Source organism: Falco punctatus, assembly GCF_963210335.1.
Source record: "Falco punctatus genome assembly, chromosome: 7".
Classification (NCBI taxonomy): Eukaryota; Metazoa; Chordata; class Aves; order Falconiformes; family Falconidae; genus Falco; species Falco punctatus.
Window position 1 is genome coordinate 36,259,716 of NC_137587.1, and position 13,090 is coordinate 36,272,805.

At 37.0% G+C, this 13,090-nt stretch overlaps 1 long non-coding RNA gene across 1 annotated transcript in view; it reads right to left on the reverse strand.

Moving 5' to 3' along the window:
* LOC308066827 overlaps positions 1-13,090 on the reverse strand; it is a 52,353-nt gene that overhangs the window by 15,032 nt on the left and 24,231 nt on the right. The window lies entirely within an intron of this gene.

A 13,090-nucleotide genomic window follows, 5' to 3' on the forward strand; every position in this document is an offset into this window, starting at 1 on the left:
ACATTGGTAAATGTCTTACAGGAATGTTTTTTAAAATCTTGATGTTCTTTTTTGGCTTCTGGGGTTTTGGCAGGAACTCCAGTCTCTAGGCCCATTTCTGTGTACACACTTTAATGATGGGCTTGATTAAGAGACAGTAATTCCCTGGAGGTTTAGCTATCTTATTGACACGTAAACGAGTACAATGCCAAAATCAAATGGTTATGTCCCAAACCAATGGGAAATCACAGATGCAAAGCCATGATGGATTCTTCATTTTTCAGGCTTCATGTATTTCTACTGTTTTCCACTGTATATATGCTTTATAATCTCACCAACACCCAACCTGGCCTTGCAAGAGACTACCTTCTGCCAAACAACAAGCAGTAGCAAAAAGTCAGCCTACATCTGCCCATGAGGGAATTACATAGGGGTCCAGTTATGTTCGTCCCAGTAACTCTGCCTGCCAAGTGAGCCAGTGTCCCTCAAATGAGGATTTAAAGAAGAACACAGATGCTGGCTCTGGGATAAGCTAAGACAGACTGCTAAGGAAAATACTAGACAATGAACTGCATTGCAGGGTAGTTCAGGAGTCAGCCCCAAAGGAAAATAAGGCAATGATTTTATAAAAATGAACTTGCTGTTCTCCAAACTTCTCTTACACGGACTCCAAATTTCCAGTCAGGTCAATATAATTTGCAGGCACATAAGACATATATATATATATCAGGACAGAACTTTATATTTAAGGCTCACCTTATCTCGATGAAGTACAACCATTTCTGGGATGACACTTGGAACTGTTTAATAGTGATAGGGCACAAAATGAAGCTAGCCCGCAAAGCCGAATGTGGGCAAAGCAGCCTGCTTAGCACTTATAAAAAGTACTTGGGAATCATTACTGATCACAAATTCTGTATCTCTTTAAGATTTCTTAAAGACACCAAAAAATATATTCAGGCATAGAACCAAAGCATCCTCTATACTAAACCAATGGCACTGAATTGAGACTAATTGACCATTTTTGCCTTCCTCTCCCTGGCAGGCTCAAGGAGAAGAACCCTCTCCTACGGCTCTGCATTCCCAAGACAATTCAGTCTCCTGAAGCCTTTTCTCTTGCAGGAGAAAGTGGAGATGCTCCACAGTCTGCAGTGCTACCATATATTCTTTCACTGGAATAAGAAATGTTTCCAGATCAACAACTTAAGAAGCCAATGGAGCATCTGTGTGCCAACATTAAAGTCTCTTTTCATCTGTGAGAATTCCACGCTTTCTAAAAGCCTTGCCTTCTCATAGGAAGATGGCCAAAATCTCACAAAGATAAGAGTTTATGGCAGAAATCTAAAAGTTTTGATCACTACTTACTTTATTTCTGCTTTTGAATATATCTCACTCTACATGTGTACGTTATTCTGTATGTTTTAATTTATACTTTATTATTTTCTTTGGTTTGACTTCCATTTGATTTTCAGTTCATTATGAAATTGTGAATATTTTATTTTCCATCCTTTTTTAATGTTGTGGTTCTTCTCATTAGTATTTAGTGACTTTCCCCTTCACTTGTTCTTTTGTGTTTCCTTAAGGCAACAAGCCACTCCTGTGGTGCTGCATGGGGATGGGAGAAGTTGCCAGCAATTCAGGTTTGTAAAATGCAGCTCTAGGTGGTATTTCTACATTCTACATACAGTGGTACATTTTGTCCAAAGAGGTAATTGTGAGGTCTTAATTTGCCTCAATTACTTATATATATTATACGCATAGATATTTCTCACATAACAAGATAATATAGCAAGTACTTATGCATATTATACAAGTGAATATGAGTACATACATAAAATTTTCCAATATTCCAAGTAGCACAACAAATTCTTAAACAGCTTGGTACTTGCAAACACTATTACATGAAAAGAACAAAATGTAGTTGTCAGTCAATTAAAACCATTCATGTACAAGGAACGTATTTGTGGTTTATTGAATTTTTTTACTTAATTCTCAAAAGATTTTTAGGCTATGATATCTAGTACTTCTCATGTAATAGTAACATTTTCATTAAATCTATATGAAATCTGATCATTCATTTGCTGCATTAGAAACCTAACAGTGTAATAATCTTAAAGCACCACAGTGACATGAACTAGATACAGAAAGCCCTCACAGTCCATTATTATGACAAACTAGAAAACCCCAAACCCAAATACTGAAACTGAGAAATAGAAATTTTGTTGGTTTTAGAGCAAGTCTGATGCAAACCCCACTGATATCTTTTGGAAAACAAATGAGCTTCACAACTTACACAGAAGGTCATCAAACTGAGAATCTAGTACAGCAGAGAAAAAAGCTGAAAAACTATATAAATTGTGTAACAGTTACTGATGGTTCAATGAATCTTTGAATATTGTGTTCAACTCATCTTCAAAAGATGTTTAGCTGAAAGAGAAAAGTGTCAAACACAGGTAATGAAAATGTGGTTAAAGGCACAATATGACCCTATTATAAGAAGAGACTGAAATGAGTAAGTGTTAATAAGACACAGGCAACAGATAATCAAATTTTGGCAGTAAGTGCCAAGAACAGTTATGTCTGCAGTGTTGTTTCACAGCAAAGAAACACAAAGGAAGCCTCGTGTTTCTGATCACTACTGCAAATGTAACAAAGAAAGAAAATCTAGCGGAAAAGGACCTTGGGATATTGGTCGATATCAGCTCAATGTGCCCAGGTGGCCAAAAAAGGTAAGTGGCATCCTGGCTTGTATCAGAAACAGTGTGGCCAGCAGGACAAGGTAATGGATCATCCCCCTACAGTTGGCACTGGTGAGGCCGCACCTGGAATCCCAACTTCAGTTTTGGGCCCCTCGCTACAAGAAAGACACTGAGGGGCTGGAGCATGTCCAGGGAAGAGCAACAAAGCTGGTGAAGGGTCTGGAGCACAGGTCTTACAAGAAGGAGCTGAGGGAACTGGGCTTGTTTAGCCTGGAGAACAGGAGGCTGAGGGAGGACTTTATCACTCTCTACAGCTGCCTGAAAGGAGGTTGTAGTGAGATGGGTGTCATTCTCCTCTCCCAAGTAACAACCAATAGAATGGCCTCAAGTTGCTCCAAGTCAGGCTTAGATTGGATATTAGGAAAAATTTCTTCATCAAAAGAGTTATCAAGCTCTGGCACAGGCTGCTGAGGGAAGTGGTTGAGTCACCAACCTGGAGGTATTTAAAAGACGTGTAGATGTGGTGCTTCAGGACATGGTTTAGTGGTGGGCTTGGCAGTGCTGGTTTAATGGTTGGACTTGATCTTAAAGGCCTTTTCCAAACTAAACGATTCTATGATTCTATGAAAATGGAGGGCCTCAGTCATAGCCTTCAACAGCCTGACAAAGTAAACAAGAAGGCGTTTGATTTTCAGCCAATAAAGACAAAGTGCAAAATGAAAGTGGGAAAGCTCTGGGTAGAGCTTTTTTTGGGTAGAGGAAGACAGACAGATGTGCATGATATTGCATAATATCTTATTGCTTTAGAACAATAAATATGATTGGAGAAAATTGAAGTATTTTTGAAAAAACTAAAAAATTAGAAAGTATTAGTCCTTCAGACGTGCTGAAGATGTTTAAACAAGGTACAGAGAATTTTGGAACAATGGAAATTCAATTGGAAAAGTACACTTTACATTATCAATGCCGTTTCCTCTGGAAACTGAACTCAACTATGGGATTAACTTTCCAAATCCATTACTGGACTACCTAGGATAGACTCTCCAAGAAGAGGCTACCAGAGACCCCCGATGGTTGAGAAAGTCAGCAAGACAAAGATATGAAATATTTCTGGAATTAAGCCCTTGCACTTGCTGTGCCAAGAGCAGGATTTAAAACAGCAAAATAATAAATTCTGCATGTGTTTTATCACATTTCACAAGATCTTAATTCATATTTGCCACAGATGTTTGGGAAAAGTAATTGCACTTTCCACTATGGCCATCACACAGCTTCCTCAAATCAGTTTCAAAGTTAGCCCTCACACTGCTTCTGCATATGCATCAATGATCTGTGTTTCCTCCAACTCTGGAAGTGGATATGGCAGTCACATCACTACATACAAATTATACTTGTCCTGAAATCGGAAGTTAAGGCAACCAGCAGCGGTTTGATGCTGGAAAGACAGCTTTTCTAAAATAATCGCCATTTAACGGCCATTCAGAGGCAGAAGTCAACAGTCCCTAGCCCAACAAGACTGCACCAAACTGTACAATAGGAGAGGCACACTGACCTTTCACATTCAGCCTGCTGCTATCTGTCTGTTTGTCCTTCTCATTCTAGATTTCCTGCCCGCTTTTTTCCCCTTAAGCAGGTATTTAATGATGTCTTTGATATCCATTACTAGTAGAAAGGCGGCAATATGATTGTTTATTGTTAAAAGCTAGCAGCAATCATTTTCCATTGTTTCAGAAAAACTATGGTCTGTAGGTAATTGTCTTATTAAATTATTGATACACTGTTTGACACCATGACACATCATTGACTGCAAATACTCCCAGACTTTTTTGTCTCCCAGGCAAGGATGAAACTTAACACGTTACTTCATGTCCAAATTGAAAGGCAGAAAACTAAAAGATGCAGACTGAATGGAGAACTATTGCAAGGCTCTCTTACGTTCTCCACAGTGTTCAGTATCATATCAATTAAAACATGCTTATCAAGATATTTTCTGTATCTTTTCACTAAGTGGATGTAACCGTATGCTCTATGAGATGACCTAAGAAAGCAGGACCTCCTAAATAATAAGGAAAGCCAAACTGAAGGAGTTATGGAAAGAAATCACTTAAATAAGCAATATTCACCACTTAAGAATCTAGAGAAAGGACTAGAAATGGTGACCATCCGAAGTCCTACAACTATACAGGAAAAAGCAGTTCAAAATAATTTTAGAAAGATTTTACAGTGACATGTATTTATCTTTCACATACTGATCATAGTGACAAACAAGCGTAAGACAAGAAACAAAGCCAATTTTAAGAAAAAAAAATATAATCATTTTGCTATTCAAGCCATGGATCTGGTAACAGATGGAAATTGAACATCTTTAAGACTGTTCTTACCATAATGACTACTTGGAGAATTTACTAACTACAATTATAGCCACAATTAGCACTTTTTAAGGACATACATGCATAAAGCACTGAGACAGATCTAACACCAAAAAAACCACCACCACGAACAACAACAAAAAACAACAGAAAGGTTTTCTGGTGCTTATCAGTTGGCTTATCAGACTTCACAACTGGAATCTGATTTGTCTTTTTCACCACTTCCCCAGATTACCCCAGGGTCCTGGCTTCCAGAAAATGGATTTGTCTTTGTGATTTTTAGTGACACCTGCAGTTCTCTAAGAAAAATGCAGTGAGAAGGATTTTTTCCCATGGTGCAACGCCAGTATAATGCCCTCTATCTCATTTATCCATCACTAATGAGACACTGGGCATAACTAAAAGGCACAAAATGAGATTTTTCCAGTGGCTGTTGGATCAGCCCACTGGGGGCCATTCCCAGGTAGCATACCTGGGACTTAGACCAACTCAGAGCGCTCTTTTACTATCTGAGAACAGAACTTTCTTCCCTTTACCTTATGGCAGCCCCCCAATACATCCCAGTTGCAGCTCAAGGTCTACCTCTTCATCGGCACAGGTGATGCCTCCTAAGTACAGGCTTTTTTCTAGCCTGCAATACCAGTGACAGAATACTAGCACTATTTAGCTACTCACCAATACACTGTGGAAATCATGATGTCACTTGTTATAGCTCTTTCTCATAGAATTTCATACTATGTCATTAGTAGACATATATTTTAGCGATTGTTAAACATCATCTGGAGAAGAGTTATTGATCCACGAAGTAGAGACTGAATGCCTCTTAAAAAGAACTTCTGACATCAACAGGTTGTAATGGCGTTGCTACCTATAATAAACAATTATTGTTTATTTAAAGAGCTTCTCAGAAACTGTGAGAAGGCTCATTGCTATTTATCCCAATGCATGGATGTTAGCCTGCAGCTGGAATGGAAATAGGGACTAACATTTCCAATGAACAAAACCTCCAACTTTTAGCCAAATTTTAATTGAAGCTACATAGCAAATAAAACCTTTTGGGTTTTATTATTTTCTAGGGAAAACCAAACTCTGAAAACAAAACAGTATCAATGAATTTTGGATTATTTTTATACCACAAGTTTAAATGCCCTGGTTTCAGAAATGATATATAGAAAAGTATTTAGAAAGCCTTAAGCAAATAAAGAAAAGCCAAACTTTTTTTCTGAAAATATTGAGGTGAATATTGATGTATTTTTCCAATGTGAAGATATTTACCTGTTAGCAATCTGATATTCCCAGCTCCATCTGCTCGTGAGCATAGACTAATTCTTAAAATTAATCATTATGATTTTCATTCCACAGTTTTAAACTGAGTACCAGTATGTTCTGAAGGCTTTATTGCCTCTTAGAATTTCACATTCCCAATTAATCATTAAACAATCACTTTTCATTATGTACACTGTTTCCCCCTTGGAGTGATGTTTATTTTTAATAGACAATGGTCCGATAAATATTCTGGAATAGATAAACTGTTTATCACTACAACTCATAGACTTGTCTAGTAATGAAGAAATACTGCTATTCTGTAATTCAGTAAAAGGAAAAGATAAGGCACCCAAACATGCAATTATTGTCCTTTTTGTTTACAAGACACACATACTAAAATTTATTCAGCAAAGCGGTCTGGAATCAGTAATTCTTCTGAGGATTAGACTTCTAGGGAAGTGTTGTACAGAAGCCTCTTCTGTAATTCACACTGACACCTTACTAAATCCTAGCTAAATACTCTGGATCAAGACCATAGTTGCAGCATTCAATAAACAAGGATTGTCTGGAAACAACACCCTTACAATATTTAGATTCCAATAAAATAAAATAACTAGTCAGTTTAAAGTTTGCATAAAGCTTGAGACCATGGTGAAATCAAAATGCAAGTCAGTGGATATGCAGCAAAGTTGTGGAGGCTTAGATGGGAACTTACATGCATGTCTTAGCACTGCCTAGGGCAGAGACATTATACAGAGATCCCATTATGTTTAAAAGACAAGATCATGTGCCTTGAAGAAGTGTTTTCTAAGGGTTAATGGTAATGTCATCATACAGAATACTGCCATTAGGCACTACCATCTATCACTTTCAGTAATAAATTAACTCTGGTAAAAGACCATCTTTTCATTCCAAAATACTGGTTGACTTCCTCTCTCGAGTACTTGTACTGCTAGATGTGTCCAAGCCAGAATGCCTAGCTCACCACCTGTTTCAACAATCTCCTTCCATAGGCAGATACTCCACCAGAAAACTGAATACAGAATGTAGAAAATAGAGGGATCCCATATCTATTGCATGGTCCCTGACTGGGATTAAACATAAATCAGGGACCTAAAACACATTATCAAGGCTTACAATCTTCAAAGACTGTGGAGGCACAGACCATCTAATATCAGTAATTATTAAAACACTGTTCCCTTTGCAACAGAAGACTCATGGCAAACAGAACTGGTCTAAGAATTCTTAAGACAGTGCAGCGGAATTTAATTCTGGAAATAAAAATTAAGGAATGATTAGACAGCAAATTTTCAATGAGTATCGCATGTCTTAAAGGGGGCAGTGCTCTGTAGCTATGAAAACCACCACTGTTGAACAGGTAATGCAATAGAATGGGAACTTACATCTGCCACATGAACAGTCTGGAGTGATGTGATGTGTGAGAACCCACCTGGCCTCCATTAAAAAGAGAAAAGTATAAAAGTAAAAAGTATAAAAAAGTATAAAAGAGAAAAGAGTAAAACAAGAACACAGAGAAGCAACCTGTCGAGCCGTTTGAATCTATGTCTAGAAAACCAAACCAAATAGTTCAGCAACTAGCACTGCAATGATGTTGAGAAATAAGCAAGCCCACTTAGACTGATGAGAAAGGGGGTTGATCCCCATTAGCCAGTTCAAGAAGCAGACACCTTTGGAGTAAAACACATACATACCACTGCATACTGACATTGATAGTTTAGACTCTCTGGCATGAGCTCTTCTTTTAATGATCAGACAAAAACGTATTTTCTCACCATTCCTTCTAGCAGAATAGTTTAGATCCCTGAGTAGCAAACAAATGACACTCCTCCTGCCAGGGATAGCTGAAGAGATTTTAAACATCAAGGAGGAGATTTCAGGAAGTTGGACCATGCAGGCAGGACAATGTCAATAGTGCTGATGGTAGCCAGTGTAGCCTTAACAGTCTAAAGGACGCAAGAAGCAAAGCCACCAGGTCAGAAACAGTCAGGAAGCAGTAGTGAATGAGCCAACATGGATACAGTCCTACTGTGCTCTGTGGATGTTGCCAAAGCTGATACAGCTCCCCAGCAGATTGATGCTGTAGGATAGAAGCACTGTGTGAACATCCAGCATTCTCTCCATAGACTTTACAGAGTAAATCCCTAGGACATGCAACATCCCTGGTGCTACGGTGAACACATCACCCATACGATTAGCCTATGTACCTACCCGAATGGCACAAGAAATTTTGGCTCTGGTGGCACGCTCAGGGGAAAATGAAAAAGCAAAAGCCTTCTTCATTAATCTGAGAAGAAAACTTTGGAGTCTAGCTGCTTTTTGCACAGTGTTTGCATTTTGAACAACCAGCAAATAGAATGCCCCTGAGAAACTTGGCCCTAATTGAGAAAATCAAGGTATCCTGCATATAGGCTTGACCATGGGACATAACCTTCACATGTTCTGCACAACTGAAATGAGGCTTTGGACTAAATCCTCAATGCAGGAGAAGTAAAAGACAATATATTAACTGCAAAACATCTGCAAAGCATTCCCTTTCAATAAAATAAATTCCTTATATGCCATATGCTGCGTAGCAAGGAAAGGAGCAACAGCGCATCTCCACTAATATTGCAAAGACAAAATTTTGTATCTTGAATGCCTGAGCCATAGCAAACCCATTGCAACAGCGAACATAGACCTATTTAAAAAACTTGTGGTTCAGGGACAGATATTGGTTAAGACCAGAAGGCATATCTAGGACTTAGCTTTTTAGCTTTTTTTCCCCAGCAACAATAACCTTTGAGGTAAAGAGTACAGCCTCTAAAAGGTTGATCAGGCAGTAAATGGAAACAGCAGTGCTAAATATGAGAGGCATTTTGGGGGAGCCTCTTTCTCCAAATAAATAAAGATTTAAGTCTGCAGGTGCCAGACTTAGAGGGGAGAACAGAAAAGAGGGGACTGTTCCTCATCAAAGAGATTATTGGATAATAGGGAAATACCAGGAGAAAAGCATAAACTACTGCAGCTGATTCCTTTCCCCACAAGGTAAACTGCATGTCTGTTCTTTCTGTAAGCCACAACCAACACGCCATACCTAAAATATTATATATTATAAAATAAAATTATAAATTAATATTATTTATAATTATATATTTATTATAAAATTATATATTTATTATAAAATAAAATTCAAAGGAATGACACATTTCTCTCTGGCTGCACATTAATGTCGTCCTTAAAACTGTGCAATGTCAGTATATATTAGGAATTCAGCACTTAAATAGCACTGAAAATATAAATAGTGCCAGAGTTCTTATCTCTGTACTCGATCACACAAAACCCACCCCAGATAACTTTTTATCTTTCAGTGTGTCCAGCTGCACATTGGGATTCAAGGTCCTGCTACTTATAACCAAGCTTAATGCAGAAACTCTTATTAATTTTAATAATGCAGGATCTAATCCTACATGTAACACTAGCAAGAGACTGTCATATTTTCAGGCAGATCTTTAGTCAAAAGATCATTTGCTTAAGGACAATATTTTTGCAAAAATCCTGTGTGAACATAATAAAGGGGTTAAGCAGAAAGATATTAAATCAAAACACTTATCAGTTCTTCCTGCTTGTATCCCTATTCATATCATAACACCTCAAAAAATAGTGAATTACTTAAACAGTTGCAGCTGGTACAAAATGCATTTGGAATAACCATGAAGTTCTACAGTTTCATCAGCAGCATGCTTTGATTTAAACAAAGGATAGCTCAAATTCTGTTCATCTCTTCCTTCCTCAGATAAGTGCTTTCTACCTTTTGTGAAAACAATTAGCAACATGACAAAGTAGGAAATTAAACAGTTTGGGATTTAACAAAGGATTGGAAAAAGAATAAACTGCATTTGATCTGACAAAAAAAGTAGAATGATCAACTGACTGAGCGTCTACATGAAGTTAAAAGTTTGATAAACACTAATTGGCTTAATTACTTCAATTAAGACTAACAGCACATGGAGAGAATAGGAGGAAGTATTATTGGTGATAAAAATTAGTCAGGACAGTAAAATCTAAAACTTACTGCTAGCATCTGCAGTACTGAGCAACAGGAAATAAAATTCATTAACTACAAAGACAGTATCTCTGACTCTGGAATTTCCTGAACTACAAACTGCTGGAGCTGAGGAGAATATTCTAACAAAGTAACAATACATGATTACCCTGTTCTAATGTTCTTTTTTCAACAGCATTTTATTTTATCTAGTGCTGGAGAGAGGAAACGGGCCTACAGTAACCTTTGGTCAAACCTAATATGATTATTCTAATGTTCTTAAAATGGATGATGGATGCATAAAATCAATAAAGGCAGCATAAAACATAAGGGGAAAACAGGTAAAAAGATTATATCGACTATTATCATAATGAGAGGTGGTCTTGGAGTCATTACGGATGATTCTTTGAAAACAGCAGTACAATATGCAAGAGGATTCAAAACAGCAAGCAACATAAACTACTAGGAAAGAGACAGAAATAATTCTGAGACAATATAAACCTACCATGTTCCCAACATCTACAAAGTATGCAGTTCTGACATTCCATCTCAGAAAAAAACCTACCCTATAAAACTATAATTTTAGTTTCTAAAAAACTACAGCTTCTATGAAACTATAGGAGTTTCAAAGAGAAAAAGAAGTATGGAACAGCTTCACAAAAGAGAAACAAAACACACCAAGATGCTTCACTTAAGCAAAAAACACCCAGAAGACTGAAAGCAAAAGATGACTAATGCCGATGTTGAGATGATTAACACCATTAATGAAATTAAGACAGGCAACAGAGAATAATAATCTGTTATTTTTTACTCTGCAAATAATAAGCCTCACCAAACAAAATTCTCACATAGCAGGTGAGAGGCGGCAATATTAAGTTAGATAGACATTTGGCCTCATTTTATGTGGCCGATCTTACATTCTAAATTACATGAAGTAAATTTGGCCAAGAACTTATATGTAAATATTCATATCAAAATAATACAAATACAGTGGATGTTCACTATTCTTATAATTATTTTTATCCATTTTATGGAAAGAGCTACTAAAAGTTGAAGCATATTAGCAGTTAGAGTTCAGCAAAAGACCAGCCACGGCAGTTTCCTGTAAAATTCTTACACCTTCTTTTGAAAGCACAAATGTATTGGCAATTTTCAGAAACAGGATACAGAACCAGATGGAATTCTTATATTCAGATGAACATGAAGTGCAAGTCTTTGAAGTTCTGATTTTTCAAGATTTCTGAATAATTTTCATTTCACAGAGCCACATATTCCAGGCAATACATTTATGAGGTCTTGTTTATTGTTCTGTATTGTCCATGTTTCTCAAATCTATTTCCCAGGAATATTTCTTTTAAAATGTACTACTTGTCATGTCCCAATACCCAAGCATACCCATGTTTTATTTTTTTTTTAAATTCCAGAAAGACTTAGGCACACTGAGTAAACAGATTTAATAAGCTGAACTCAATCGTGACTTCTCCAGTTACATTTTTTGGCAGAAAATGCCTTTCTGAGTTTCTATTTCAGTAAGATTCACTTAATACAACCAAAGCTGAGTAGGCTTTGATCCACAATTACAAAGTTAAAATATATGGAGAAAGAATAATGCTGGGAAAATGCTCTCTTGGCAAATAAAAGTTGGAGGAGATTAATCCCACCAATTTCCCACCTTTAATGAGTTCAAATCTTGCCATCGTTAATAATACTGAAATAGTTATTAACATTTATTTAAATATAATTAGAGAAGGTCTTTGGACCTGCCAGTAGGATAGGAAGCTATTGGAACTTTCATCACATGAGCAAGATCAAAACCAAAGCAGCTATACTCTTTTTTTTCTTTTGCATTAAGTAACTTCATAGCCCAAGCATCTGACTATTGTCTTGACTTAAAGTACCTGGCTATAACCCAAAGACAGGTTCAAGTAAGGTTCTTTGATTCCACACACATGCACATACACACATTCTTTCAACCCACCCTCCTTGCATGCAGAAGTCAACAGGAGTTAAAGGCAGCCAGCGCCACAAAACATGTTCAGCACTTTGCAGGATGTGGCCCTTTATCCTTATTTGCCCCCATATACTTGCTTAGTTCTCTTTTTGACAGTTCTACTAATAATGTTCCTCTGCAACAAAAAATACTGTCCAAAAACCACGGACGCCTACTATCATCTTTCCTTGAAGTGTTATACAGTCTATATCCCCAAGTTACTAAATGTAGTTTCTACATTCTATATCATCAATTTTTGAAATTAAGATAATTCTGAAAAATAGGACAATAACATTTTCACTAAAATGTGCACGATTGGAAACTTATTCAGTAAATAAAGTCTTAATTTTTCCTTGAGATATTATTCTATTGTAGTCTGTAAGATCTCTATTTAAAATGTGGAGCAGAGTTCACCCTTGTCATCCAGCTCCCCTGACTTTGTTCAGACTGGAAAACTGTCCAAACTGAAAACTTTCTGCCTGTATTTTTAGATTCCCATTCAACACAAATGACAGCATTAGATCGATGGGAAAACAGGAATGATATACAGCTAGATCTTGTTCTGACACTTAGGATGCATGTCTATATCCAGAAGTCCACGGATACCATAGTAGAACACAACAGTTTACATACAGCAGTTCTATAAATTTAGTGGTAATGAGGACTTAGAAAATTCATGATCCTTCTGGACTTCATTTATGGATCATCAAATAAACTATTAAAATTTACTGAAAATCGGCCATTA